Source organism: Quercus lobata, chromosome 1 (genome assembly GCF_001633185.2).
Source record: "Quercus lobata isolate SW786 chromosome 1, ValleyOak3.0 Primary Assembly, whole genome shotgun sequence".
Lineage (NCBI taxonomy): Eukaryota > Viridiplantae > Streptophyta > Magnoliopsida > Fagales > Fagaceae > Quercus > Quercus lobata.
In genome coordinates, this window is record NC_044904.1 from 40406672 (window position 1) to 40413779 (window position 7108).

At 33.5% G+C, this 7108-nt stretch overlaps 1 pseudogene; it reads right to left on the reverse strand.

Annotated features, from left to right (window-relative positions):
- Positions 1 to 5579: 5579 nt before the first annotated feature.
- LOC115953876 lies at positions 5580 to 6918 on the reverse strand (annotated as a pseudogene).
- Between the last annotated feature and the right edge of the window lie 190 nt (positions 6919 to 7108).

Here is a 7108-nt window from a genome sequence, read left to right on the forward strand (position 1 = left end):
GTGCTACAAATAGATGAGAAAATTAAGTTTTAGTGCATACAATTTGGTGCGGCAATTAAAATAATAAATAAATAAATAAAAGATGAAGATGTTTTATGGGCTTCTTGGAGACTAAAGAGATAAGCTCAAGTGGATTTTAAACTCCAGCCCACTATCCCACCAAGCCCACATCTTTGATGCATTAAAATATAAGGTAGAGGAAAAGATAAATTAGGGTTTTCATTAGAAGGGTTTCTTAGTAAAAGTGGATGCCAAAGAAAATTTGAGAGGGAGAGAGAGAGGTGGCGTGACAGTAGGAGGAGACAAAATTGTTAGGGGCACAAGGTTTGGCAACAAAATCAAGGTGAAAACTCCATCTTAATATTACTATACTGTTATAAACCTTGAGATATATTTATGGTTTTGGCAGAAAGATGTTTGTATATTAGGTAGCTTTATCGTGTTTCTTGGGTTATATATATTAGAGGATGGTTTACGTTAGGATGACTTTAAGGTTGTTTCGTTGGAATATATATATATATATATATATATATATATATATATATAATCCTAATTTTAGGCCACCGTGTGTATCCAAGAACATAGTAATGGATCAAATATTATTCATGAATATGGCCTTCACGTTTTCATCAGAGTTATTTAATTAAATCCTAGGTTGGCCATTGTGTCTCTAGAACAAGCCATGGATTACAAATCTCTATTCAGGTATATGGCTCTTACTTTTTCATTGGGGTTTTATATTAAACCCTAGGTCAATGATATTTTGGCTACTGCCTTCCTCATGGCAATATGAGTTTCGATTAATGCAAGAAATATTATTGGTTAGAGAAACGTTAATTTAGTGTTGAAAGTGTTATTAGTTCAGCAAAGTATAATCCTAGTGAGTCCATTTGTATAGTTCTATAAGCTTTATATTTTGTGGAGGATATTAAGTAATTTTTTATGATTGATGATAGGTCCTATTTAAGAGTGTTTTAAGGCTTTTTGGAGGTTGTTTCAGCTAGACTATTAGAGTGATTCAAGTGTTGTAAGTAATTATGCATAATATGCACAAGTTTTGTCCATTAGGTTCTTAGAAGTTAAAAGTTTTCAAAAGTTTTGTATTTCAAACTTATATTTTCTAAAGTTTGTCAAAAGTATTTTTGTATCATTGAAAGAGAAATTTCAACTATTGAATAATGTTTTAAAGAGATACTTCGAATTTTAAATAAGTTTTAAATGTCCAAATCTCATTTAAAAGATGATTTCTAAACTAAACTATTTTTCCGTAAATAATTGAGTTTCAATGTAAGCTTTTTAAAAAGGTTCTTGTTCTTTAAATTTGTTAAAACCAAGTGATTTTAAAGTCATATTCCTATTCTCCAAATGATATTTAAAATGTTTCTTTTAGCAAATTGAATTTTTAGATTTACTTAAGAATTGTAATATATTTATATAAACTCTTCAGTTCTTATTCATTCCCTAAGAGAGTCAAGCATCCTTTGATTTATGTTCTATTCGATATTGTGATCTTTGATATGCCTCTGTATTTGAAAAGAAATTGCTAATATCAAGTAAATTATTATATTTTGTATAAACTTTGCTTTGTGATGTGTGACTCAAAATAATTGTTTTTAGAATTGATCAGATATATCAGATATATGTGTAAATCCGCTCATAGGATTGTATGTGAGAATATGTGTTGATCCCTCACCAGTAGGGGTTAGATGTTGGTATCCGCTCACAAGATTGTATGTGAGAATATGTGATGTATATATGTGACACTGTGCTCTGATCAATTATATGTATGTGTTTTCTAATGATTTTAAGATGTGATTACAATTATATTAAGTGATCCATTATATGTTTTGGAATAATTATTTTTGGTATCATTGAATGATTTTGTGAAAAATCAAAATACTCGTGCCTGGCTTGACTCTATTCCGTTGTGTATTCTATATAATTACTTACTAGATGTGTGGCTCACCCCATCAATTACTATTTTTTCAGATTAAAGTATAGTTGGGAATATAGAACCGTTGAGTCGCTTTGTAAGGTGCAAGGTAGAGCATGGAAGTTATAGGCGACTTCAATAGAAATTGAAGACTTATAGAATTTAGTTACCTTTATTTTGTGATTCATGTATTTTTTTTTTTTTTTGGTTATGGTGGAGATTAATTTCCCATTTGTGGAGTTTAGATTTTTGTAAGAGGTTTTTAAGAGTACTATTTCTTTGGAGTATTAATTTATTTTGGATTAATTATGTTTATAGAATTATATAAGTTTAGCAAGTTAGTCATGCATCTAAATTCATGTTCCATGGAACCCAAATCCATGGAACATGAATTTAGATACATGACTAACTTGCTGAACTTATATAACTTACTAAACATAATTAATCCAAAATAAATTAAAACTCCAAAGAAACAATACTCTTAAAAACCTCTTACAAAAATCCAAACTCCACAAATTTAGAATAATCTCCAAAATACAGTGAAATCTAAAGCGGAATAAAAAGAAATAACTAATAATATTTTAAGACTTCAAGTATTATTGACTTCGCCTAAAACTCCCACGCTCGACCTTGCACCTTACTAAGCAATCCAAAGGTCCTGTTCCCCAACTAAACTTTAATCTGAAAATTGTAATTGATGGGGTGAGCCACACATCCAGTAAGTAATTATACAGAATACACAACGGAATAGAGCCAAGCAAAGCACGGGTATTTTGATTTTTTCACAAACTCATTCAATGATATCAGAAATAATTATTCCAAAACATATAATGAATCACTTAATACATATGTAATCACATCTTAAAATCATTAGAGAACACATACACATAATTGATCAGAGCACAGTGTCACATATACATATCACATATTTTCACATACAATCCTGTGAGTGGATACCAACGTCTAACCCCTGCTGGTGAGGGATCAACACATATTCTCACATACAATCCTGTGAGTGGATTTACACACTTATCTAATCAATTCTAAAAACATTCATTTTTGAGTCTCATATCACAAAAGTAAAGTTTATACAAAATATAATAATTTACTTGATATTAACAATTATTCCAAATACAGAGGCATATTAAAGGTCACAATATCGAATTGAACATAAATCAAAGGATGCTTAACTCTCTTAGGGAACGAATAGAGACTGAGGAGTTTATGTAAATATATTACAATTCTTAAGTAAATTTGAAAATTAAATTTGCTAAAAGAAACATTTTAAATACCATTTGGAGAATAGGAATATGACCTTGAAATCACTTGGTTTTAACAAATTTAAAGAACAAAAACCTTTTTAGAAAACTTACATTGAAACTCAATTATTTGCGGAAAATAGTTTAGTTTAGAAATCATCTTTTAAATAAGATTTGGACATTCAAAACTTATTTAAAATTCGAAGTATCTCTTTATTTAATAGTCAAAATTTCTCTTTCAATGATACAAAAATACTTTGATGAACTTTAGGAAATACAAGTTTGAAAAACAAAACTTTTGAAAACTTTTAACTTCTAAGAACCTAATGGACAAAACTTGTGCATATTATGCATAATTACTTACAGCACTTGAATCATTCTGAAAGTCCAGCTGAAACACCCTCCAATTGTCTCAAAATACTCTTAGATAGGACCTAGAATCAATCATGGAAATTACTTAATATCCTCCATAAAATATGAATCTTATTAAACTATACAAACTGACTTACTAGTAAAATACTTTGCTGAACTAAATGATAGCACTAATGCAAAGCATCTCTACCCAAAAGTGTGTTTCCTCAAATTTATCAAAACTTAGAGGCAATAGCCAATACTTTAGGATTTAATATATAACCCCAATGAAAACTGTGGGCCGAATCTAATATGACTTTGTTCATGGACTTAATATCATTGACCCTAATGGATTTAATATCACAATATTTTGGGATGCAATTACAATTCGGATAAAAATCAAGTCTGTCAATATCCTTCAATACAATTGTAGTAGTGTTGAAACTGAATGGTTCATTTTGTTTGGACTAGTCAAAGTCTAGGCAAAGACTACCAAGGCCATTAATCATCCCTAAGAGGACTTGGACTTTGACAAGATGAGATTTCATTTGTGGGGGTCGGTTGCAATTTCTCCAGCAATTCATAATTAACCCTACGGCATAGATCAATAGCCCAAAAGTTCCTATAGACCTTAAAGCCCTTATAGTCCTACAAAACGATGCAGCCTTATTCATGCTTTAATTAATTTCGGCTGTTCTTTCAGACTCCGAACAGTGGCATTCTAAGATTCAAGAATAATTGAAATAGTGTAAAAATCGTAATCTGAGAAATTACTCACAGTGTACACATCACTAAAGTTTTCCATGATAAAAATTCTAACTCCTTAATTCTTATTTCTAACGGTGAGAAATCATACCTTGAACAATCTGATTGCTTTTTCAATTATATGTGCTCTAAACTCCAAGGGAAAAGTACACCTCCTAAGCGATGAAACCCTTTCTATGAAAAACTCTAATTTATCTCTTCATTTACCTTATATTTGACGCATCTGAGATGTGGGCTTAGTGGAGTAGTGGGTTGTAGATTAAAACCCACTTAAACTTATCTCTTTAGTCTCTAAGAGGCCCATAAAACATCTTCCTCTTTTCTTTTTATTTATTTATTTTAATTGCCTCACTAAATTGTATGCACTAAAATTTTAATTTTTTCACCTATTTGTAGCACCATAAAATTGTTTACTCCCATCTTACTGTGCACACACATATAGTATATTGTGATGCCCCAATATGATTGATTGTGTGATGTGTGTGGGTGTGTAATGAGTCCCACATCGGGTATTTACTGGGTTGAACTGGACTTTATTAACAACTGCAAGGAGTTTCAATTGTAACTAGTCCTTTTGAAGTATAGAGCAAATATGGCTAGCGCTTTTCCTTAGGTTGTTACATATGGTATCAAAGCCAACCCAATAACCCCGTGTGGGCTCAAAGACACTACCTCACAAAGTGGGCACTAACGAGGACGTTAGGGATTTAAGTGGGGGAGATTGTGATGCCCCAATATGATTGATTGTGTGATGTGTGTGGGTGTGTGATGAGTCCTACATCGGGTATTTACTGGGTTGAACTAGGCTTTATTAACAACTTTTCCTTGGGTTGTTACATCAGGCCCACACCTCCTATGAGAATAAGAACTCCTCCGGTAAGAGTAAATAAATTCTCCAAAGGTAAGGGACAAAACCCTGATTTTCAAGACATTACAAGGATCCAACCGACGATTTTCTTTCTCATTTGGTTCTATACCTTGTTTGTTTCCCCAAAAAACAAAAACAAACTATTTATTCTTGTGGCCAATGATTTCTTCAAGGCACACCAACGAAACCTTTCCATCACCTGTACATGCTCTCAATGCCATGGTACAGCCAAATTATTTTATATCCTTGCGGTAACCATATTCTTCATTTTGTCTTTAATGTTTTGGCCAGACAACTTACTACAAGCACTAAAAAATACAAATTCTTCTATCAATTAAATCCAAATGTTATGGCTAGACAACTAACTACTAGTACTAAAAAGCTAAAAAAGGTACAAATTCTTCTATGGATTAAACCCAAGCAATACTGGGGCTATTCTTAGCAAAGGCTCTAGGGTTCTTGGTTGAAACTTCCTCGCGAAAAGAAAGCAAACTGTAGTTGTGATACCATTATAAGTACAATTAAAACCTTGTCTCACCCGATTCAAAAACGCTTCAGAGACATCCTTCCTCCCAAACTTTGTTGGATGCGAGCCACCTCTGGACCAATCAACCCAAGTAATGCTCCTGTTGGAATTCATGCTCGGTTGAATTTTGGTCACAAGGGTTGCCAAGTAGTGCTCATCCATGTAACATGGAGGTTTGCAATGGTTTTCAAAAATGGGGTAATATGTGACATCTGACACTATCTCTATGGCTAGCTTCCAGTGAACTTCAAACCATTGGTTGCCTTTACGCCAATCTAACAATGATATCATTGGCCACATATGTTTATTGTAACGGCCGCGGCCCATCTTTCTTGGATCATCAATTGAGCCAACAAAACTATGGTTAGAGTTGATCAGGTAGTTGTAAATTGTTGTAAAATTGAATAAAGGAATGCATGTTTCAGAGAGTAACACAAATCTCTCGTTGGAGAAATCAAGTAGGGCATTAGCTAATAGGTGCCTCTCTGCATCTACCATTGTGGCTTGTCCCCATTCCACTTGCTGCAAAATACAGTTTCAGTTAATTTGAATGGAGGAAAAAACTTGGCTTGGTTCATGTCTTGGTAGGTTTTTAATTTGAGATAGGGCAATATAAATTTCTAACCTCGCTTGGTATCATGCGCTTGTAGAACACTGAGGATTCTGGTGGTTCTTCAGTGAACTCTGGTGAAGTATGGAGGTAAATTGAGTAGAGCCCTGCATGTCCCTTAAAGAACTTTTCCCATAATGGTCCCAAGGGCAATTTTCCTCTAGTTAAGAACATGAATGCCACCTTTCGCGTCCGATTCTAAGGGTATTTTTTGATATTTGGCACCATTGAGGCTAGCCACATTAGCTCCTTATCGCTCATTAAATGTGATGGCTGATTGGGAGCAGTCCAATCTCTCAAACCTCTACTCCCATTTGATAATTGAAATGGGTGCAAGGAAAGATCAGATGAAGAATTGCAAAGAAAATAAGAATATGAAAGCCTGGGCGACTTTGGATAAAATGCAGACAGTTGGGGGAAGTAAATCTCATCTGAGGATAGGAATTTCCTAGCACGATTGTTGACGAACATTCCTAGTATCATTATGAAAAACGCCAGTGACAAACATAAGAATATCGTGGTTGTGATATTTAAACTCCTTCCCCTAACTCTTTTAATACGTGTGGAAAGTTGTTCTACAAACACAGTGATCTTACACTGCTTCATCTCTTTCTCTAGCTTACAGTATAAGCAAAAGCTCGGAAATAGTTTTCTTCATTTATGCAAGAGGAAGTCTTCAGAAGTGTTTTTAAGCTATGAAGCTAGACAATGGACAGGGTCTAAAAAAGGCTTGATTCGAGCAAGGTTAAGCAAGGGCACATGGAAAGTGCCAGGAATAGCGTGAATGGTAAAGCCT